Raw genomic sequence first — 23934 nt, 5'->3', positions numbered from 1 at the left:
CCGTATTTTGGAAAATACATGAGTGATTTATCATTGTGCACAATATGGGTATTTTCAGGGATTTGAACAGAACAAAATAATTTTTAGAGTTAAAATCCAAATATTAGATTCATAAGAGATCACTAATTCAGAAAAATCCCTCGGCTAGTTTTTTCAAATACCAGATATATTTTATTTATTTATAATATATAAATATATTAATAATAATAATATATTTTATATTATTATAAGAATAATAAATATGTTTTATATATTTTATATAAATATAAATTTAAAAAATATAAAATATATTTATTATTCTTATAATAATTAGGTCCATGGTAGAGACAATAATATACTTTCTTCCCAAAATTATCTTTAATTCATCAGTAATATTAGACAGTCATTAGCATGAAGTTTACTAAGTATATTTAATGACATAAGAAAATGCTCAAGATAAAATATTAAGTAAAAGAGTAGGACACACACACATGCCTAGAATAAATTACTAGAAGGTTATATACCAAACTGCTCATAGTGATTTCCTCTGGGTGATAAAATCATAGATGATTTTTATTTTATTCCCCACCTCTTCCATAATTCCAGGGTTTCTACAAAAAATATTATACTAGTTTTATATCCAGAATAAAAATGTTACTTTCCAAAACCATCTGATTTTTAGTAATAGTTCTCTAAATGTTCGTTACAAAATGCTTAGCCAAACATATTCTATGGAGTACTGCATTTATCCAGTGATCTAACCAGGTCTTACAGCTGGAATAAACCATCTTTCTCCTTTTCCATCCAGGTGGGAACTGATGTTACTATTTTCCCTTTCCCCCTGGAATATTCATTTTAAACCTCAACTTTACACAGTGAAAGCCTTTGTTTCCTTTGAAGAGCTTATAATTAGCTACTTGGGTAGCCCCTGGGCCTCCTGCACTGGCCCTCTAAAATCACACCTGTAGTCAATACCTATTTCCCCACATGAGGCCTTCATCTGGACTATACCAGAGACCAGTTTTGGAACAGTTGAAAGAGTGGTTTTTACTGTAACTAACATGTATATAATTTTTACTGATTATAAATGTAATGTGTGGTTATTGTAGAAAGGTTGGAAAATATAGAAATATACAAATAAGAAAATAAAAATCACAAGCACTCTTACCACAGGTTTGGGCAAATTTCTTTTTCTTTTGCAAATGTATATATGACATTACAAAATTGGGTTTATAACTCGTATGCAATTTTCATTGTTTAAAAAATTACTTACATGTTTTCAGGATCTTACTTGATTGTGACTTTTAGAACAAGGCCCAATCAGAGTGACTAATAAATATTTTGGAACCTTTGTTCTTGAATTACTGTATAACTGGTTTTGCTGGCATTGAGTGTATACTGTGCATCTATATATACAAAGTCTAGCTGGCCCAAAGCAAAGTATGGTAGTGTCAGGCTAGATGGAATAGAAATGTGGCAATGTGGTATAACATTGTATACTGCTGCTCACCATGTTTACATATGTATGTAAGTCAGAGAAACATTCAGTAATCTATACCTGACATCAGTAGTGTCTATCAGTTGATCCAGATATGGCTGTGAAGCAACTGGTAATGTTTCCATTGGTGTGTAATTTGATGGGCTAGCTGAAGTTGTTTCCTGGTCAGGAAAAATGTCACAATTTTGGTGTCAAGCACAGTGCCAGACACATGGTGGCACAAAGGAAATATTTATTGAAAGAATGAATTTCCTTTTGAAATCCTGTCATTTGCAACATGGGTGGACCTTGAGAACATTATGCTAAGTGAAATAAGTCAGATAAAAGCATACTATATGAATGGAATTGTATGGGGAATCTTAAAAAACACAAATTCATGGAAACAGAGAGTATAATAATGGTTATCAGTGTGTGGGGTGGGGAAAATGTGGATATGTTGGTCAAATGGTATAACCTTCCAGTTATAAGATGAATAAGTTCTGGAGGTATAAAGTACAGCATGGCAACTGTAGTTAACAATACAGTATTACACACCTAAAAGTTGCTAAGAGAGTAGATCTTGTGTTTGCACAACAAAAAAGATATGGTAATTATGTGATGTGATGGAGTGTTAATTAATGCTATGATGGTAATCATTTTGCAATATATACTTGTATCAAATCAACACTTTATACATGTTAAACTCACACAATGTTATATGTCAACCATATGTCAATAAAGCTTGAAAAATAAAAGAATGAAGTACTTTCCCATACTCCAAACATCAAGAAATGATTTTCACATTCATATTTAAAATCAATTTTCTGTACAAATATGCAAGACAGATTTTATTTTCATCAAAATCTTTCTGATGACTCCATAGGAAGTCTTAGGCTAAATTCTATTTTTGGAAAATAATTTCAATCAAAGATGTTGTCTGCAAAAAGTTCACACATATCATGTTAGGGGCTTGTAATATATATTATTCACCTATTAGAAATGTATGTTGATTTTCTTTCCATTTTCTGGAGGATTATGCTATGCATTTTAAAGCAGTAATCTATTTGGACTTTAGTTTTGCAGTCAAATCCAAAACGTCAGTGATCATTTGATTATATTATCTTCTAACTCAAAAATGATGCAATTTTACATGAGGTTTCTGGAAATAAATCACTTCAAATGCATCAGGCTAAATATGGGTATTTGGGGAACTTTTTGCTGCATTATATTAGGAGAATAATGCCCCCCACCCATAAGCAAAGTGCCTGCCACATTGTAGATGTTAAATAAATGAATGAACAATCTCTACCAAAACATGAGGAATTTAAAATCTTTTTAGAATATTGAATAATTTAAGTATATACACCTTAGGTTATTTTCCTTTAATAATAGGCACTGATTTTTTAATAGTCTATTTTTTATTTTATTTTTTCCATTACCATTTATACCCTTTATACCCTCTTCCACCTCCAACCATCCCCTTCCCCCCTCCTCCCCCTGCAATCACGATACTATTGTCTGTCACATGTATTTCAACCACATATGTGGATTTTTGTGTGTGTTTTTTTTTGTATCAGGCAGGTCATGAGTGAAATCGCAATTCCAAATTTTGTTTAAATCAGGAACTAATCTTTATTTTGCTATTTATTCACAGTCTGGTTAATGTACACATTTTTCTGCCTTTTTTCAATTTTTAAGAATTTCTCAGTTTAGAGAACATTAATCCAAATAAAAGGGAGGGTTTTTTCCCCCCGCTGAAGCTCACAGAATCCATTTTAGGACTAAATTTGCACTGCTCATTATGCACATATGGCTATAGAAATTTAATAAATTTAAATTAAAATTAGAAATCTGGTTCCTCAGTCACACTAGCCACATTTCAGGTGCTCCATAACTACATATGGGTAATGGCACTGATTTGGACAGTATAGAGATAAAATATTTCCACCATCATAGAAAGTTCTATTGCACAGAGCTGGGCTAGAGGATGATCTCAGAGGTTTAAATAATGTGTACTAACTGAACGATGTAACACTTTTTAAAAGTTCATCTGGAAATATATAGTTCTTATTTTTGAATTATATTGTCACTATAATAGGCATGGACAATTTCTGAAAACCATCTTTTATTCAGAATTTAAGAATTGATTACAGTCTGAGTACTGGAATCTTGGCAATAAAAAGGTGTGGATGTACTGTCTTGCCAATTGTTACCTATTTACAAGACAAAGCATATATTCTGAAAAATGTGTTATCTCGCAGTAGACTTGGAGGTTACCATCTTTATTCCAAGGTGATGTTGTTGAGCTTTAACAGATTTCAAATTATTTATATGTCTTCTATTTTAAAAAGTTAAAAATGTTTAAACTGGATTTATAGTTCCCAATTCAAGGTGTATATATTTAAATCAAGGGACTTTCATGTGCCTCCATTTTTGTCTGTGCTATAAATGTCTTCCTACTGCATTGGCATGGCAGGCAGAAATTGTGTCTGTCTTGCTCATTATTATATCTCCAGTGTCAGCACTGTTTGTGGCACAAATAGGTATTCAACAGGTATTTGTTGATAGGAACCATGGCTTCTTTCATGGCTTGTCTTGTGTGAGAATTGTGTTTACTTTGTCTTCAAGAAGTTTTGTTCAGAACAGCTCTGAAAGTTTTTGTTGCTCTTGTTGGTCTTATGTGATCATAAGTTCCCACCATTTGCCAATTCCATAAGGATATTGGGACACCTACTGGAGAACAGAAATGATGGCCAAATAGTATCTTCATAATCTCTACTTTTAGAGCAAAGTTTTTGGGAACTTTAATGGCCATCAAATCCCCATTCTATCCTTTTTTTTTTTTTTTTTGACATTTTAGCCAGAGATAATGTGGCATGCTACCAGGAGAAATGAGATGGGCTTTTTTGCGGGCAGGAGAATGCCACTTAGCTTTCTCCAATGAAGTTTCTATCAGAAAAATTAGCTGCTTTCTGTAGACCAATTTCGTTTTGGGGGGAGGCATTAAGGAAACTGGAAAAACATGGGAAGAGAACATTGGGAAGAGAGAAACCACATGGAGTTAGAAGGTGTTGCATTGGCCCTGGCTAGGTGGCTCAGTTGGTTGGAGTGCTGCCTCATGAATGAAAAATTTGTGGGTCCAATTCCCGGTCACAGTATATACCTAGGTTGAGGGTTCAATCCCCGGTTGGGGCGTGTACAGGAAGCAACTGATCAATGTTTCTCTCTCACATCCATGTCTCTTTCATTCTCTTCCTTCCTTTCTTTCTAAAATAAACAAACACATCCTCACATAAGGATTTTTTAAAAAGATGTTTCATTGGTGTGTGCCCTAAAGCACTTCTCTCAATTCATCAAGACATTGGTTGCCATGTAAACAATCTGGCAGAGAAGCAGCTGGACCAGGTGGCCTGGCTGTGAAGGAGAACATGACTATTGAATCCAGGAAACCAGTGATAATAAGTACAATGGTTTGCTTTTTCTTTAAAATTTTTCAAAATATTTGTCCCTTCCCTAAGTTCTTTTTCCCTGATTGTTGCTATTAAGAAAAACAAAATTAAAGAAGTCTTTGGGTATGCAAACTTGGGAAGGCAGTCAGGAATTTGTCTTTCTGTACTATTTCCTCCAATCTTCCTACAATCTCTGTATCCTACTCCCACCCCCACACCTTGTCTATAACCACACAGGTAGCTAGGGCTTTCACTCCAGCCCCCTGTAACATAGAGAGCATCTCTTAAACAACCTTTGCTTCTAATACCTAGCTGAGAGTCTTATGTTTCATCCTAGAGAACTTCTGTATTCTTTAACTTTGCAATGGATATAACAAATTATTAGAAGAGCTAATGCCTCTGTAGTGTTACTCAAATTGTCCTCAATAACAGCTCTTTGGAAAATGCTTATGTAGTACTGAGAATTTCAAGTACAGTGGTAGGCTGGATTTTGAGGTAGAGAGCTCTTTGCTGTTTGTTCAAATCAAATGGGTAGCTCACCCTTTTGTAAGGCCAACAGTTCTCAAAACTTGTAATCTCAGGCCCCTTTTACACTTTTAAAATGCGAGGGATATTTCTGCTTTAGACAAAATGGCATAGAACCATTTCTCCTTGTTTCCCCTGCTAAAAACAAGCACAAACCATCCCTGGAAATAAAGCAAGAAATAGCCAAGGAAGAACTCTGAGAGATTATTTTTTTTTAAAGCTTGGGACCCTGGGAACAACAGAGAAGCAAGGTATCTTACATCATTTCACCCAGAAGTGAACCCAGGTATGGCATTTCCTGATGCTAACTTAACAATTGAGAGCAGCACACAGGTAAACTCATTCTTCCCCCAGTTGGAATGGGAGTTCCTCTGACAACACATGAACTCAATACCGCTGAAAAGGGGGAATCATTAGGAGTCCCACCAACAATAGTAGACAAAGGAAGCATGCTCCTTCCTCACTGGGCCTGAGACTCTACACTTTCACATAGAGATACTGAGGTGGGAGGATGGAACAGACAACAGGGATGAAACCACAGCAGTGCCAGTTCCTGGAAGGCTCTTTGTCTTTGTGGGTCTGAGACTCTCTCCAAGAGAGACATTAAGAGTCCAAATATAATGATCCCCCAATGACAGCTGTTGAGCAACCTGACCTGGGAAAACACTTTCAATCCCTCAGACACCAGGATCACGGAAAACTGAAATGCTAGTGACATCAGATAAACCAAATAGACTACAACACCAGGAACACTCTGAAAATTAAACTAGTGTTAGAAACACAACATGGAAAAGTAAGCTTAAGCCTGTGTGGAAAACATAAATAAAACATAAAATAGAAGGGGCTGTCTGCTAAAATAAAATATTTAAATAGGAACTTCCTCACATAATAGACAAAATGTCTGTGGGATTTGGCAACTGTATAATGACATGTATCCACCATTATATTATTATACAGATTATTTTCACTGCCCTAAAAATCCTCTATGCTCCACTACTGTCATCCTCTCCCCTACCACCTTGCAACCACTGTTTCCATACTTTTGCCTTTTCCAGAAAGTCTTAGAATTGGAATCACATGTATGTAGAATTTGGATTGGCTTCTTTCACTTAAGAATATGCGTTTAATGTTCCCATAAGTCTTTACAGCTCCTTTCTTCTTTGCACTGAATAATATTCCATTGTATGGCTGTACCACAGTTACTTAATCCATTAAACTACAGAAGAGCATCTTGTTTGCCCAAATTTAGACAATTATAAATAGGGCCTCTATAAACATCTGCATACAAATTTTTGTGTGGACATAAATGTTCAGCTTCTTTGGGTAAATACCAAGGAGTTCTATTGCTGGATAGTGTGGTAAGAGTATGTTTAGCTTTGTAAGAAACCACAAAACTGTCTTCCAAAGTGTCTGTACCGTTTTGCATTCCCACCAGCAATGAATGAGAGTTCCTGTTGCCCCACATCCACACCAGCATTCAGAGTTGTCAGTGTTTTTGACTTTTGCCATTCTACTGGGTGCATAGTAGTATCTCATTCTTTTAGTTTGCATTTTCCTGATGACATATGATGTGAAATATCTTTTCATGTGCTTATTTCCTATCTCTATATCATCTTTGGTGAGATATCTGTTAGGGTCTTTGGTCCATCTCTTAGGTTGCTTGCTTTCCTGTTATTAAGCTTTAATAATTGTGTATTTTGGATAACAGTTCTTTATCAGATATGTCTTTTGCAAACAGTTTCTCCTAATCTGTGGCTTGTCTTTTTATTCTCTTGATGGCATCTTTCTCAGAGTGGGAATTTCTAATTTTGATGAAGTCCAGCTTATCGACTTTTCTCTTTCACGGATTGTGCCTTTGGTTTTGTATCTAAAGTCAACATCAAAACCAAGGTCATCTAGATTTCCCCCTAAGTTATCTTCTAACAGTTTTATAGTTTTCCTTTTTACACTTAGATCTGTGACCCATTTTGTGACAATTGATGTGCAACGTATGAGGTCTATGTCTAGATTTGTTTTTTGCACGTGGACATCAAATAGTTCCAGGGACATTTGTTGAAAAAGATTAGCATTGTTCCATTGTTATTGCCTTTGCTCCTTTGTCAAAGATCAGTTGCCTGTATGTCTTTGGATCTATTTCTTGGCTCTCTATATTTTCCATTGATCTATTTGTCTATTTTTTAATTTTTAATTTTAAACCATGTTTACTCTATGACAGTTGTCTCAATTTCCCCCCCTTTGCCCCCTCCAACAATCCCACCCCACCCGCCCCTCCCACAGTCAATACCCACTCTGTTGTCCATGTCCATGGGTCATTCATACATGTTCTTTGTCTAGTCCCTTCTCCTTCTTTCCACCATTGTCCTTCCCCATCCCCTCTGGTCACTTTCAGACTGCTCCATGTTTCCATGCCTGATGTTTATTTTGTTCATTAGTTTATTTTGTTGAATAGATTTAACTTATAGATGCGATCATATGGTATTTGTCTCTCACCGAATGGCATATTTCACTTAGCACAATATTCTCCAGTTCCATCCATGTTGTCACAAAAGGTAGATGTTCCTTCCTTTTTTTTCGTAAATGCAGATTTTATTTATTTATTTATTTTTAAATGTCATAATCCATTATAAACTATAAAGAGTTTAAATCCATTATAAAGTCTCAGCAATTAAAACAACATGACACCAGCACAGAAATAATCAAGTAGATCACTGAAATAAAATGAGCATTCTAGAAACAAACATATATATCTCTCTAACAATGTACTATAGGATTAACTTGATATTTCAACTCAATGGGTAAAATAAGGCTTATTCAGCAAACAAGGTGCATGGACCACTATTGCTTGAAATAAAAAAAATAGACAGCCCTATTCCACACATTCTGCAAAAAATATTCAGGTGAGTTAAAAATCAATACATAGAACCTAAGGAATTTTAGGAGAAAATACAAACTACTACGTTTCTTACCCTGAAGTAACATATTCAAACTCAGAATCTGTAAAGTAAAATACTGACAATATGACTATATGAAACATTTAAGACTACACAGTAATTTACACATAAACAAAGTTAAAGGATAAGTAATTGAATAGGAAAGTATTTGCAACACATATAAAAAAGGGTTAATAGTTTTGGCTTTTTTTTTAGGAAAAAAAATTCTACAAACCTTTAATCCAAAAATGGATAAAGAACACCAATAAGTCATTTAAAGCTTTTCAAAAGTAATAAAAATAGGCAAGAAATATACAAAAGTGGGTTTAGTTTCAACCAATAATAAAATAACAAAATAATTCACATCATTGTCAGAATCAGATTAATAAATATTGTAAATATTGGTAATATCAAGTATTGGTGACTGTGAAAGGAACTGGGTATTCATACACTCTTTTTCTTCGTCTTCTTAAAGTAGTCCCTTTAGCATATTTTGCAATGCTTGTTTGGTGGAGGTGTAGTCTTTTAGCCTTCTTTTGTCTGGGAAACTCCTTATTTCTCCTTCCATTTTAATTGAGAGCCTTGCCGGGTAGAGCAGTCTTGGTTGCAGGCCTTTGTTTTTAATGACTTGGAAGATTCTTTGCCATTCCCTTCTGGCTTGTAGTGTTTCTGTTGAGAAGTCAGATGCTAGCCATATCAGGGCTCCCTTATATGTTACTACCTCTTTCTCCCTCGCTTCCCTTAGGACTCTCTGTTTGTCTTTGATATTTGCTATATTAACTATGATGTGTCTTGGGTGGGCCTCATTGTGTTCCTCTTGAATGGGACCCTCTGTTCTTCTTGGACTTGTATGACTTTTTCTCTCCTCCAGTTAGGGGAGTTTCCCATCATTACTTTTTCAAACAGGTTCCTATCCCTTGCTCCTCTTCTTCTTCTAGTATCCCTATTATACGGAGATTATTAAGTTTTGGGTAGCCCTGCATTTCCCGAGGGGCCTCTTCATTTTTTCTGAGTCTTTTTTTTTTTTTTTTATTCCTTGCTCTTTCTGGGACCCTTTTTCTACCTTATCCTCTAGCTCACTGATTTCTTCCTCTGCTTCTTCTAGCCTGCTTTTGATTCCTTCTACTGTGTTCTTCACTTCAGAAATTGTATTCTTCATTTCCTCTTGTCTCTTATTGATAGTTTCTATGTCCTTTTTCATGCTGATATAGTTTGCAGTAAGTTCCTTGTAGTTTCCCTGTAGTTTTTCGTAATTCTCTCTGAGCTCACTGAGCTCATTGAGCTTCCTTAGAACCATTGTTTGGAACTCAATATCTGATAGTTTTCTTGCCTCTATTCCATTTATTTATCTTTCTGATGATTTCTCCTTTCCCTTCAATAGGAGTGTATTTCTTTGTCTTCCCATTATTTGTGAGACTTCTCTTTTGCTTCTGCTTCTTATGTTTATCTGTCTTGATTTCCTGACTTTGTGGTGTGAACTTCTATGGTAGGAGACCACTGTTTTTACTTTCTGGATCTGCCTCTAATGATGTCAGATGTTGACCCTGTCTGACCTTAGGCAGCCTGTTCAAGACTTCCAGGAATCTACTGCCTGTGGCTGTCTCCTTCAGCTGTTAATCTAATCATCTGTACTCAGCAGTCTGCCTTAGACAGCTCAGGGCAGGGCAGAGTCCCTCCTGGGGGCAGGGTTATTGGGTCATCTACAGCTGCTGCTGAATGAGGGAGGAAACAGCACTGGGATCCCACCAGCTTCTCTCTCCATTTTCTCCCTAAAGCCTCCAACCTGTCCGTCCTCAAGTGTCCCCAGAACTCTCTTGCCCCCTTTAGCCAGGATCTACTATCTGTGGCTGCCATTCTGTACTCAGCAGGAGGCATAGAAAGCACAGAGTGGGCTGGAATCCCACATGGGGATGGGGCTATTGTGTCCTCTGATGCTGCTGCCACTCAGGGGGAGTGGCCTCTGCCTTTGAAGATGGCTGCTGCCTCATGGGGGAGGAGTCACCACTGAGATCCTGCAGGTTACTCTCTCAGTTCTCTCCCCAAAGCCTCCTTCCCCAGTCTCTCCTCAGGTTTCTCTAGCCCACTCTGCCCTCACCTTTCTCAGAGACCAGGGTAAGGCGCTGCAAATAAATATTTATGTGTTGGCCCTTTCAACCATTCTTTGAGTCTCCAGCCGCCAGTCTTTGGCAGGGAGTAACCCTGCCACTTTTTGCAGCTGGCTGTTTTCTGTGTATCTTTTGGACTCTGGTGCTGTAGGCTAGAGATCCCTGCTTTTGTTTCAGAACCCACTCTTCTCAGAGGGATCCAACTGGCCATTTCAATATCCTTCTGGTGCTGCTGCCCGTGGATGGCCTGCCTGCCTTCGCGAGTCTCTACTGCACTCCTTACCAGTTAGGTTGCGCTAAAGCTGATTTTTCTCTCTCTGAGGTTACAAGGCTCCTCTCTCACTATTGTTTTGTTGTTTGTTCTGGGTGATATCTCCACAATTTAGTTGTAATTCTAGATTGGTCCTGGGAGGAGGTCAGTGTGACTTCCACTCACTCATCCACCATCTTGATTCCCTATTTGTCTATTTTCTGACGATACTACACAGTCATGATTACCATATCATAGCTTTATAGGACATCTTGAAGTTGGGTAGTGTCAGTTCTCCAACTTTGTTTTTCTTCTTCAATATCATGTTTCTCTCCATATAAACTTTAGAATAAATTTGTCAATATCTACAACAGGACTTGCTGGGATTTTGACTGGGGCTTCATTAAGCCTACAGATCAATTTCAGAATAACTAATATCTTGACAATATTGAGTTTTCCTATCTGTAAACATGAATATCCACTTATTAGGTTTTATTTTTCATTTTCTTTCATTTAAGTTTTTTAGTTTTCTTCATACAGATTTTGTACAGATTTTGTTAGATTTATACTTATGTATATCATTTTGGGGGGTGCTGATGTAAATGGTATTGTGCTTTTAATTTCAAACTCCAGTTGTTCATTGTTGGTATATAGGAAATCAATGAACTTTTTTATATTAATCTTGTATTCTAAAAACTTGCTATAATCACTTATAATTGTAGGAGTTTTTGTTAATTCTTTTGGGTTTTCTACATGGACAACTATGTTATCTGTCATTTCTTTCACAACTGTATATCTTTTATTTCATTTTCATGTCCTATTGCATTAGCTGAGACTTTCACTATGAAATTGAAAAGGAGTGATGGAAGAGATATCCTTGCCTTCTCCCAGTTCTAAGCAGGAAAGCTTCTAGTTTTTCATTAATAAGTACAATGTTTAGCTATAGGTGTTTTATAGATGTTCTTTATCAACTTGAGGAAGTTTCCCTTTATATTCCTAGCTTATTGAGATATTTTTTTAAATCACAAATGAGTGTTCAGTTTCATTAAATGCTTTCTCTGCATCTATTGATAATATCATGTGATTTTTTTTTTCTGTAGCCTGTTTCTGTGATGGATTATATTAATTGATTTTAAATTATATTTTATTGATTATGATATTACAGTTGTCCCAAATTTCCCCCTTTTACCCCCTCCACCCAACACCACCTACTCCCTCAAGCAATCCTTACATCATTGTTCATATCCATGGGTCATATGTATAAGTTCTTTGGCTACTCCATTTCCTATACTGTACTTTACATCCCCATGGCTATTCCATAACTATCTATTTGTACTTCTTCATCCCCTAAGCTCTTCACCCATTCCCCACACACCCGCCCATCCATTTTTAGATTCAGTTGTTCATAGATATGTATTTATTGCCATTTCATTATTCATAATTTTAATCTTTTTTCTTAAATAAGTCCCTTTAACACTTTATATAATAATGGTTTGGTGATGATGAACTCCTTTAGTTCTTTCTTGTCTGTGAAGCTCTTTATCTGCCCTTTGATTTTAAATGATAGCCTTTTTGGGTAGGGCAGTCTTCGCTGTAGGTTCCTGCTTTTCATAACCTTCAATATTTCTTGCCAATCCCTTCTGGCCTGCAAAATTTCTTTTGAGAAATCAGCTGACAGTCTTATGGGAATTCCCCTATAGGTAACTTACTTCTTTTCTCTTGCTACTGTTAAGATTATCTCTTTATCTTTAACTTTTATCATTTTAATTATGATGTGTCCTAGAGTGGGCTTCATTGCATCCATCTTGTTTGCAACTCTCTGTGCTTCCTGGACTTGCATGCCTATTCCTTTCACCAAATTAGGGAAGTTTTCTTTCATTAATTTTTTAAATAGATTTCCAATTTCTTGCTCTTTCTCTTATCCTTCTGGCACCCCTATGATGCAAATGTTGGAATGCTTGAAGTTGTCCCAGAGGCTGCTTCCATTATCCTAATTTTTTCTGGATTCATTTTCTTTCTGTTGTTCTGATTGGCTACTTTTTGATCCCTTATATATCACATCATTGATTTGATTCTTGGCTTCATCCACTCTACTATTGTTTCCCTGTAAATTATTCTTTATTTCAGTTAGTGCATCCTACTTTTCTGACTGGATCTTTTTTATGTTGTTGAGGTCCTCTCTAAGTTCCTTGAGCACCCTTATAACCAGTGTTTTGAACTCAGAATCTGAAAAATTGCTTATCTCCATTTTCTTTTTTTAATTTTTTTTTTTTATTTTTAGAGAGAGGAGAAGGGGAGGAGAAAGAGAGGGAGTGAAACATCAATGTGTGGTTGCCTTTTGCATGTTCCCCACTGGGGACCTGGCCTGCAACCCAGGCATGTGTCCCGACTGGGAATCAAACCCTTTGGTTTGCAGGCTGGCACTCAATCGACTGAGCCACAGCAGCCGGGGCTGCTTATCTCCATTTTCTTTAGTTCTTTTTCTGGAATTTTGCTCTGTTCTTCCATTTTGGGACACATTTTTTCCCTGCTCATTTTGGCAACCTCCCTGTGTTTGTTTCTATGTATTAGGTAGAGGTCCTATGATTTCCTGTCTTGGTAGTGTGGCCTAATGTAACATGGCGCACTGTAATGTCCATTGGCACAGTTTCCCCTACCATCCAAGCTGGGTACTCGAGGTACAGACTTTGTGTGGGCTGAGTATGCCCTCCTCTTGTAGTAGAGCCTCGATTGCTGTTGGCAGGTCAATGGGAGGTATTTATCCAGGCCAGTCAGCTACAAGGACAGGCTGTGACCACTGACCACCACCCTTTGCTCTCCATGGAGGCTCAGCTGTGTGGGGGGCAGTGTTGTGGTGCTCCAACATGATGTAGCTGTCCACTGGGTGCACAGGCTCTGAGGCTTCCCGGATAGTGCAGGCCAAGGTTAGCCCCCACCTGTGTTTTGCCCGGGGCCACCCAGCATGAGCTATAAAGCAATCTTGGACGGCTGCTATTTGTGTTGGGCTTGGAGATTCCCAGGTAAAGCCAAGCTGTGAATTTAGACTGGCTGCTGTTAGTGCCAGGCCTTGGGCCACTTAGCAAGAGTTATGGGGGCTGGAGCTCACTGAGGCTGGTTATTGCTTGTTTGAGAGGATTTAGGAAGCTGTGAGGCATGAGCCAAGAGCAGCCATTCCTATGGAAGAACAGCTTGGATAGGACAGAGTTCTGGGGATCTCCAGAGCAGGGCAAACAGTGTTAGCCAGGTTGATGGAGTCTCAGATATGACACCAGCCTGCCAGCTCTGTGGTCTGTCAGAGGAGGGATCAGAAAAGGGACAATGGCCTCTGCTCACCTTGATTCCAAACACTTCTATTCTTCCCTATATGCCAGTGGGGCCTTTCAAGCTGCTACTCCAGTGCTGGAGCACAGAGAAAGTGAGTTTGAGTAAGTCTTTGTGTGGGTTCTTTAAGAGGAACTGCTTGGACTCCAGAAGTTTCTTCCACCAACTAAGTTCACACTGGTTTTTGCACCCAGAAGTTGTGGGGACTTATATTCCTGGCACTGGAACCCTGGGCTGGGGGCCTGTTGTGGGGCTGAGAATTTTCACTCCCAAGATATCCTTCCAGAATTTTATCCGCCACATATGGATATGGGACCAACCCATTCCATGTCTTTGCCTTTCTTACCTGTCTGGGTGACTAGGGTTTCTTTAATTCCATAGTTGTCTGACTTCCATTCAACTCGATTTCTGACATTTAGGAGTGATGATTATTCTATATTATAGTTGTAATTTGGATGTGGTGGTATGAGGAAGAAAACCATATCTGCCCATGCTGCCATCTTGACCAGAAATACATTAACTGATTTTTTAAGTGCTGAACCAGGATTGCATACCTGAAATAAATCCCACTTGGTCATGGTGTAGAATTCTTTCCATATATCATCGAATTTGATTTGCTAATTTATTATTGAGGATTTTTACATCTATGTTCATGATATGTATTTCAGTTATTTTCTTTTTTAATTAATTAATTTATTTTTCCAAACACATTTGTCTCTGCCTTCTCCCTCACCACTTTCCCCTGCCCCCTCCCCTCTATCCCTCTCTCAATTCTTCCCAATTTGGTTTTGTCCATGATCCTTGCTATATGTTCCCTGACTTGCCCCTTCCTTTCCTTTTACCCCGCCCAGCCCTCCCTCCTTGCCTCTTGTCTCTGTTGGTTTCTTTTCCTTTCAGGTTGCTGGTCTTATTTTCCTTGCATCTTTGTATTGTTGGTTATGTTCTGCTTATAGGTGAGGTCCTATGGTATTAGTCTTTCACCCTCTGGTTTATTTTGCTTAGAATAATGCTCTCTAGTTCCATCCCTGCTGTCATGAAGTTTAGTAGTTCTTTTTCTCTTTGTGCTGCGTAGTATTCCATGGTGTAAATGTACCATAATTTTTTGATCCAATCATCTACAGATGGGCATTCAGGTTCCTTCCAACACTTGGCTATTGTAAATTGTGCTGCTATGAACATTGGGGTGCATAGGTTCTTTTGAATTGGAATTTAGGGATTCTTAGGGTATAGTCCCATTAGGGGAATCACTGGATCAAAAGGTAGTTGCATTTTCAGCTTTTTGAGGAAATTCCACACTGCTTTCCACAATGGCTGCACCAGTCTGCATTCCCAGCAACAGTGTACTAGGGTTCCCTTTTCTCCACAGCCTCGCCAGCACCTCTTGTTTGGTGACCTGTTTATGATGGCCATTCTGACTGGTGTGAGGTGGTATCTAATTGTGGTTTTGATCTACATTTCTCTGATAGCTAGTGATGCTGAGCATCCTTTCAAGTGGTTCTGGGCCCTCTGTATCTCCTCCTTGGAAAAGCGTCTGCCCAGGTCCTCTGACCATTTTTTGATTGGATCATTTGAATTCTTGGAGTAGAGTTGAGTGAGTTCGTTATATATTTTGGAGATCAAACCTCTGTCTGATGTATCATTAGCAAAAATATTTTCCCATACGATTGGCTCCCTTTTCATTTTGCTAATGTTTTCTTGATCCATGCAGAAGCTTCTTATTTTGATGAGATCCTGCTTGTTTATATTTTGTTTTATGTCCCTTGCTTTAGGAGACATATTGGTGAATAAATTGCTGCATGGGATATCTGAGAGTTTCCTGCCAATGTTCTTTAGGACTTTTATGGTGTTGCAACTTATATTTAAGTCTTTTATCCATCTTGAGTTTATTTTTGTGTATAGTGTCACCTGATGATCCAATTTCAATTTTTTGCATGTAGCTATCCAGCTATCCCAACAGCATTTGTTGAAGAGGCTCTTAGTACTCCACTCTATGCTTCTACCCCCTTTGTAAAATATTAGTTGTCCATATAGACCTGGGCTTATTTCTAGGCTTTCTATTCTGTTCCACTGGTCTATGGGTCTGATCTTGTGCCAGTACCAGATTGTTTTGAGTATAATGCCTTTGTAATATAGTTTGATGTCTGACATTGTGATCCCAACTACTTTGTTTTTCTTTCTCAAAATTGTTGTGACCATTCAGGGTCATTTATTGTTCCATATAAATTTTAGAAATCTCTGCTCGATTTCTATGAAATACATCATTGGTATCTGAATAGGGATTGCATTGAATCTGTAAGTTGCTTTGGGTAGTATGGACGTTTTGATGATATTAATTCTTTCAATCCATGAGCACGGTATATGCTTCCATTTATTTGTGTCTTCCTTCATTTCTGTCTTCAATGTTGTATAGTTTTCTGCATAAAGGTCTTTTACATCCTTGGTTAAATTTATTCCTAAGCACTTTATTTTTCTTGATATATCGAATGGTATTTTTTTTTCTGATTTCTTCTTCTTCTATTTCATTGCTGGTGTACAAAAATGCCTTTGATTTCTGAATATTGACTTTGTATCCTGCTGTTTTGCCAAAGTTACTTACTAGTTTGAGGAGTTTTTTGGTGGAGTCTACAGGGTTTTCTATGTACACTATCATGTCATCTGTAAACAATGATAGTTTTACTTCCTCCTTTCCTATTTGGATGCCTTTTATTTCTTTTTCTTGTCTGACTGCTGTGGCTAGGTCTTCCAATACAATGTTGAAAAGAAGTGGTGAAAGTGGACATCCTTGTCATATTCCCGATCTTAGTGGGAAAACTTTTAGTTTTTGCACTTTGAATATGATGTTGGCTGTAGGTTTTTCATATATGGCCTTTATTACGTTGAGGAATGCCTCATTTATACCCATTCTGCTGAGTGTTTTGATCATAAATGGGTGCTGTACCTTAATGAATGCTTTTTCTGCATCTATCGAGATGATCATGTGGTTTTTGTCTTTTCTTTTATTTACGTGATATATTACGTTTATTGACTTGCGAATATTGAACCATCCCTGCATCTCTGGGATGAATCCCATTTGATTATGGGGGATAATCTTTTTAATGTATTCCTGGATACAGTTTTCCAATATTTGTTGAGGATTTTAGCATCTATGTTCATTAGCGAAATTGGCCTGTAGTTTGTTTGTTTTTTTGTAGGGTCTTTATCTGGTGTTGGGATCAGGGTGATGCTGGCCTCATAAAAAGAGTCTGGGAGTCTTCCCTCCTCTTCGATATCTTGGAATAGTCTGAGAAGGACAGGGGTTAGCTCTTCCTTAAATGTTTTGTAAAATTTTTCTGTGAAACCTCCGGCCCAGGACTTTTGTGTGTCAGAAGTTTCTTGATTACTGCTTCAATTTCCCCAGCTGTTATCGATCTGTTCAAGCTTTCTATGTCTTCCTCCTTTAGTGTTGGAAGATTATACTTTTCTACAAATGTGTCCATTTCATCAAGGTTTTCAAATTTCTTGGCATATAAATTTTCATAGTAGTTTCTTATAATCCTTTGTATTTCTGTGGTATCAGTTGTAATTTCTCCTCTTTCATTTCTTATATTATTTATTTGAGTTCTCTCCCTTTTTTTTTCTTTATGAGTCTGCTTAAGAGGTTGTCAATTTTATTTATCTTTTCTAAGAACCAGCTTCTGGATTGGTTGATCCTTTGAATTGTTCTTTTTGTCTCTACGTCATTTAGTTCTGTTCTAATCTTGACTATTTCCTTCCTTCACTTGCTCTAGGATTTATTTGTTGTTTCTCCAGTTCTTGAAGTTGTAATGTTAGGTCTTTTATTTGAAATGTTTCTATCTTTTTTAGGTAAGCCTGTATTGCTATGAACTTCCCTCTCAGGACTGCCTTTGCTGTGTCCCATAGGTTTTGGACTGTTGTCTGTTCATTTTCATTTGTTTCCAGAAATTTTTTGATTTCTTCTCTTATCTCATTATTGACCCTTTCATTGTTTAATCATCTACTGTTCAGTCTCTATGAGTTTCCAAGGTTTTGAAGTTTGTCTTTGAGGTTGATTTCCAGTTTCAAGCCCTTGTGTTCTGAGAAAAAGTTTGGTATTATTTCAATTTTCCTGAATTTGCTGAGGTTTTCTTTGTGTCCTATCATGTGGTCTATCTTTGAAAAACTGCCATGAGCATTTGAAAAGTATGTATGTTTTGCTTCTTGGGGTTGTATGGTTCTACATATGTCAGCTAAGTCCATTTGATTCAGTGCATCATTCAACTCCAATATCCTTGTTGATGTTTTGTTTGGAATATCTGTCCATTTTTGACAGTGGGGTGTTGAAATCCCCTACTATCAGTGTGTTGCTGTCTATATCTTTTTTGAAGTCGTCCAAGATTTTCTGTATAAACTTGGGAGCCCCTCTGTTGGGTGCATATAAGTTTACAATGTTTATTTCTTCTTGATAGATTCTTTCTTTAAGTATTTTAAAGTTTCCCTCTGGGTCTCTTTTTATGGCCTTTGTTTTGAAATCTATTTTGTCTCATATAAGTATTGCAACCCCTGATTTCTTCTCTTCCTTATTTGTCTGGAATATATTTTTCCATCCCTTTACTTTCAATCTGTGTAGGTCTTTTGTTTTGAGGTGGGTGTCTTGTAGGCAGCATATGTGTGGGTCATGTTTTCTTATCCATTCAGCTATCCTGTGTCTTTTACTTGGGGTATTTAGTCCATTTACATTGAGAATTATTTCTGATAGAAACCTATTAATTTCTTCTCTTTGTACCTGTGTTTTTCTTTTTCTCACTCTTTTTCTTCATCTTCTTATTTCAGGCCCGTTAGCATATTTTGTAGTGCTGGTTTGGTGGAGACATATTCTTTTAGCTTACTTTTGTCTGGGAAATTCCTTATTTCCCCTTCTATTTTAATTGAGAGCCTTGCTATGTAGAGAAGCCTTGGGTGTAGGCTCTTGCTTTTCATTACTTGGAATATTTGTTCTCATTCCCTTCTTGCTTGTACTGTTTCTGTTCAGAAGTAAGCTCTTAGCCATATCGGGGATCCACTGTATGTTACTCTCTGTTTCTCCCTTTCTGCCTTTAGGATTCTGTTAGTCTTTGATATTTGCCATTTTAATGATGATGTGTCTTGGAGTGGGCCTCCTTGGGTCCCTCTTGAATGGGGCCCTGTGTGCTTCCTTGTTCCATGAGACCTTTTCTCTCCTCAAATAGGGGAAATTTTCCATTGTTTCATTTTCAAAGAGGTTCTCTATCCCTTGCTCCTCTTTTTCTCTTTCAATATTATGTGGATATTATTGTGTTTCCAGTTGTATGGCATTTCCCTAAATGCCTCTTCATTCTTTTGGAGGATTTTTTCTTGTTCTTTCTGGGGGCTTTTTTCTACCTTGTCCTCCAGCTTGCTGATTCGATCCTTAGCTTCATCCAGCCTGCTTTTGATTCCTTCTACTGTGTTCTTCAAATCAGAAATGGTATTCCTCATGTCCTCTTGCGTCCTCTTGATAGTTTCTATGTTCTTTTCCAGGTTGATATAGTTTGCTGTAAGATCCTGATAGTTTCTCTGCAGTTTCTCATAGTTATCTTTGAGCTGGCTAACCTCATTGAGCTTCCTTAGAGCCATTGTTTTAAATTGAATATCTGATAGTTCCCTTGCCTCTATTTCATTTAGCTCTCTGTGGGGATTCCTCCTTTCCCCTCATTTGAGGGGAACTTCTTTTCCTTCCCATTTTCGGAGAGTCTTTTTTTAATTTATTTATTTTTGCTTCTGCTTCAATTGATCCATCTACATTTCCTGACTTTGTGGATTAAACTTCTATGGCAGTAAGCGGGTCTTTTATTTATTTATTTATTTTCTTTACTTTTCTTTCTGGGTCTGCCTCTGATGGCGTCAGTTGTTGACCCTATCTCACCTTGAGTCATTTGTCTGAGCCTTCCAGGAATCTACTGTCTTTTTCTGACTCCTGTGATTGTCAATCTGGTCACCCTGTCCTCATCTGTCAGCCTTAGGCACCACAGGGCAGACAGTGCCTCCTGATTGTGGGACTATTGTGCCTTTATAAGCTGCTGTCACTACAGGGAGTAGTCCACCTGAGCCAGATGGAGATCGTGGACTGGGGAAGAGTCAGCACTGGGACTCCCCAACTCCTCTGTCTCCAGTCTCTCCTCAAGGGTCTCTGGGCAGGTTTGTGACCCCTTCGGCCAGGGATCCACTATTTCTGCGAATCGCTCTGCACTTTCATGCAGGCTCATTTGAGCATGCTTTCTGGCTAGGGCAGGATCCCAGCCGGCCAGAGCACGCCCATGTTCTAGCCTGGGCGTGTGCCCCCACCCAACCCAGTCTGCCCTACTCACCCAACCTGGGGTGCTCACCTGCCGCCTGGGTGCGCACCCGGGCACTGGTCAGTTTAGGGTCTTCTATTGTGTGCTTTCCCCGCTTTTGGTTCATTGTGGGCATGGCCTGCCCGCACAAACTGGACACTACGGAAATGGGAAGAAGTCATCTCCGGGACTCTCTGGTTAATTCTGCCTCCAGTCTCTTCTCCAGTGTCTCTGGGCAGCTCTGTGACCCCTTTGGCTAGGGATCCACTATTTCTGCGGACCGTAATTGTGAGCCTTCTGGATCCCAAGCCTGCTTCTACCTCTTCAGGGGTGTGGCCTTCCTGTGCCAATGGGGACTACAGAATGGGGAGGGACTCTGCTCTGGGGATCTCAGATAATCCTCCAGTTCTTTCCCCAACCCCTTCGTCTCCAGTCTCTCCTCCAGGGTCTCTATGCAGCTGTGTGTCCCCTTTGGCTAGGGATCCTCTATTTCTTCCAGCCAGTCTGCACTCAGACCCCCTAGCCCACACATGCACAAGCTGTGTGTAGAGCACACAAAAGGCAGGTTAATTGATTCTCTTATGCCTGGGTGATGCGGTAGCTGCAGAGTGGGAGGTGCGTTATTACCTGGGCTCCGCTGGCCACCTTCTCAGTTCTCTTCACAAAGTTTTCTTCTCCAATCTTTCCTCAGGCACCTGCCCACTCTCCTGCCGCCTCCACCCAGAGATCAAAGAAGGCGGCTGCCATTGCAAATTTTTGTGTTAGCCCTTTAAATGTCTCTTTGCATCTCCAGCTGCCTGTCTCTGGTAGAGAACACCCCTAAGCTTTTTGGGGTTGCATTTTGTCTGTGTGTTTTCCTGATTTCAGCTGCTGCAGTCTAGGGGTCCCTGTTTATGGTTCAGACCCTGTTTTTCTCAGGGGGATCCAACTGGCCGTTTCAATATCCCTCTGGTGCTGGTGCCCGTGGGTGCCCTGCCCACCCTCTCAAGCCTCCACCGCACTTCTCACTCCTTAGGATGTGTGAGAGTTGAATCCACTGTCTGTCCGCAGCTCCAAGGCTCCTCTCCCTCTATTGTTCCGTTGTTTTCCAGGTCATTTCTCCACTATTTAGTCGCAATTCCAGTTTAGTCCTGAGAAGAGGTCCTTGTGACTCCTTAGGTTCTCTTCAAGTATTGTCTTTGAGTTCAAAACTGTAGCCGTCATAGAATGACCCTAATCCTGCAGCCATCATAGAACAAGTTATGAAATATTCTCTCTGTTCTATCTTCTGGAAGAGGTTATAGAGAATTGGTAGAATTGAAAAGTAAAACCATCGGGGCCTTGTGCTTTCTGTTTTGGAAGGTTATTGATTATTAATTCAATGTCTTTAATAAATATAAAATAGATACAGACCTGGTCAAATTGTTTACTTCTTGTGTGAGTTTTGGAATATTGTGTCTTTCAGGACATTGGTCTGTTTCACCTAAGTTGTTGAATTTATGGACATAGAGTTGTTCTTGTATTTCTTTATTATCTTTTTAGTGTCCATAGAATCTGTAGTGATGGCTTTTTCTTCATTTCTAGTATTAGTAACTTGTGTCCTCTGTATTTTTTTCTTAGCTTCGCTAGAGTCTTATCGATATTATTGATCTTTGCAAATAACTCATTTTGGTTTTATTGGTTTTCTCTAATTTCTTATTTTTCAATTTCATTGATTTCTACCCTTTATTATTTATTAATATTATTATTAACAGTTTTCATTATTTTTTTCTTCTGCTTGCTTTGGATTTAATCTGCTCTTTTTTTCTAGTTCCTTAAGGTACAATCTTCCATGATTTATTTTAGTTCTTTCTTCTTTTCTAATATATATGCAATGGTGTAAATTTCCCTCTAAGGATTGTTTTACTGCATACCATAAATTTAGATAAGTTGTATTTTCATTTTCAATTAGTTCAAGATATTTTTAACTTTCTTTTTAGATATCTTTTTGACCAATTTGTTATTTAGAAGCATGTTATTTAGTCATCATGTATTTTGGGACTTTCCGGTAATTTCTTTGTTATTGATTTCTCCTTTAATTCCATTGTGATTGAGAGTAAACATTGTATTACAATTCTTTTAACTTCATTAAGGTTTCTTTTATGGTCTATAACTTGGTCTATCTTGGTGAGTATTCATAATGTTTTAAAGTATATCTCTGTGTATAGAACACTTCACCAAGTAACAGCAGAATGCACTTTTTTCTCCAAGCACCCAAGAACATTTACCAAATAGACCATGTGCTTGGACATAAAACAGACATCAATTATTTTTAAAAATTGAAATAACATAGAGTCTGTTCTCTAATCACAATGCAATCCAACTAGAAATGAAGAACTGAAAAATAATAACTCTTTTAATACTTGAAAATTATACAATACACTTCTAAATAATATATGGATCAAGATGAAGTGTCAAAGAAAAAATTAAAAATGTACATAAACTGAATGAAAATAAAAATATAACATGTAGAAATATGTAACATGCAACTAAAGCACTACTAAGAGAGAAATTTATAATACCTAATGCTTGCACTTGAAATGAAGAGAATTTTCATGTCATTAATTTTAGTTTCTACATCAAAGATCTAGAAAACAAAGGACAAAATAATCCCAAAACAACCAGAAATGAGGAACTAATTAAGAGCTGAAGTCACTATGGTAGGTTCAGTGGCAAAAAAAAAAAAAAAAAAAAAAAAAAGTATCATTTCTTCTATGGCTGTGGTTTTCAGCATTTGCTGGGGGATCTTCCTAATCAAGGTTGATGTGGTGAACAAGTAACTGATGGTTTGAAGAGAAAATGGCTTTTAGTCTTCAGAATCTGTTTTTTTTTTTCCTAATACCAGAAACAATAAAGAAGATAATGGAGTTATTCTTTCTGTGTTGATCACCCCCAACCAGGAGAAAAACAATTTTCTCCTAATCTTGGATGCCAAGAAGTTTGAAGAACTGGGCTGAACAGAGGCACCTGTGCAAATACCTTACTGTTTTCATGGCACTTTAGTAATCATTTGATAGAAGAACCAAAAGGTTTGGGCACTAGGTTTAAAATGAAATGTATTCTGTACAAAAGAGAGACCAAAAAGATCACCTTACCTTCCAAACCATAGGCATCTCTTTTTAAATTTCTATTAAAAACAGAATTCAAGACATAAAAAAGAGCAGAAATCAGTGAAATTAAAATAAGTAAACTATAGAGAAAATTAAATGAAATAAAAAATCTGGTTCTTTAGAAAAGAATCAATAAATAAAATTGACAAACCTCTAGCAAGACTGGTGAAAATAAAAACAAATTAGACAGATAACATCAATATCATTGATAAAATATGGGATATCACTGCAGATCCTGCAGTCATTAAACTTTTTAAGAAGATAGACATCCCATGCATGCTTTACTCAACCCTACCCACCATGTAATGTATTGTAAAACTATAGTATAATAGCACAACCAGGACGCTGACATTGATACAATCTACAGATCTTATTCATATTTGTCCATTTTTACTTTTACTTGTGTGTATACATATGCATTTAATTCTATACATTTTTAATTAAAAATTATTGGGGACCCCA

The sequence above is a fragment of the Pteronotus mesoamericanus genome, unplaced genomic scaffold (assembly GCF_021234165.1).
Source record: "Pteronotus mesoamericanus isolate MK-2021 breed Mesoamerican mustached bat unplaced genomic scaffold, CSHL_Meso_final contig_58, whole genome shotgun sequence".
NCBI classification, from domain to species: Eukaryota; Metazoa; Chordata; class Mammalia; order Chiroptera; family Mormoopidae; genus Pteronotus; species Pteronotus mesoamericanus.
This window is presented reverse-complemented; position numbering follows the sequence as displayed.